The sequence below is a fragment of the Myotis davidii genome, unplaced genomic scaffold (assembly GCF_000327345.1).
Source record: "Myotis davidii unplaced genomic scaffold, ASM32734v1 scaffold1316, whole genome shotgun sequence".
NCBI classification, from domain to species: domain Eukaryota; kingdom Metazoa; phylum Chordata; class Mammalia; order Chiroptera; family Vespertilionidae; genus Myotis; species Myotis davidii.
The window spans coordinates 46,234-47,471 of record NW_006287901.1 but is presented as its reverse complement, the minus strand read 5'-3'; positions in this window follow the sequence as shown (position 1 = coordinate 47,471).

The following is a 1,238-nucleotide window of genomic DNA, read 5'->3' as shown; positions in this document are numbered from 1 at the left end:
AGCCAGCTGTGCCCAGAACCAAAGGTCCATATGATTGGAACTTGAACACGGGAATCCTTTCAGAAGCAGAGGGTTCAACCGAAGGACTTGTATGCATGCACATAAGCATAACCAATGGACCTAAGACACTGGGGGGTAGGGGAGGCCAGGGGATTATCAAGGGCGGGGGGAAAAAGGAGACATATGTAATACTCTTTGTAAAACTTTAAGCAATAAATAATTAAAAAATGAAAAAGAATTAAAAAAAACCAAAAACCAGAAAATTCACCTGAGACAAAGTCAGAGAAAAATGAAAAAATGCTGCACTACCTGCCTCTTTCTAATGTCCAGAGCCTAGAACTTGTTCAAGTTCTGGGGTTCCTGAGCCCATGAGCCGAAAGGTTCTGTCTGGGGAGAAGCTGTGTGAAATCTGAGGATCTCTGAGAACCTGAGTTCAGGTTTGAGCAGGCCCTGCGCTGCTGCTCCTGGGACAGTCACCACATCACAGCCTGGTGGGCAGCACCCCGACTTCCAGGGCCACTCCAGCGATATAAACACTGTGACCGACTCATGTCACCTTAGGCCAACTTGGCCTTTTGAAACTTAGACAAACATGGCTCAGATCCTGATTTCACAACCTGCAGAGTCCAGACTAAAACCGCGGACACGGTCAGTCCTCACTCACCCTCACGGGTTCCCACTCTGCCCGCTCAGCATGAGTGTCGCCTCCATTCAGCTGCGGGTCCGCACCCCTGTGCCCTCTGCCCTTCCCTCCGGGATCCAACCACTTAGGACGTCCCAGGATCGATGAAGGTCTGCGGGGTGAGTGTGGGCTCTGGGGCTCCCTCTATGAGGGTTGGGGACACGGTCACGTGAAAGATCTCCTTGGCCGTCCAAGGACACCCCCAAAGACTAATGCAGAAAGATGGTATTGATAAATACTTGGTCTAAACAAGTGGGTTACTTAATATGGTTCTTTCAGTGGAATCTAGAGTTTTCCCCTAATGGCCAAGCAATTATTTCACCAGATTACCCCTCTCTCTTAATGTATTCCTTTCTCGAATTAAACAGTAGTGCCATCAATTTGAGAATTAAAAAAAAATGGTACTCCTATTTGACTCAGTAATCCCACTTCTAGGAATATGTCCCAAGAAATCAGAAACACCAATCCGAAAGGACATATGCACCCCTATGTTCATATCAACACAATTTACAATAGCTAAGATTTGGAAACAGCCTAAGTGCCCATCAGCAGATGA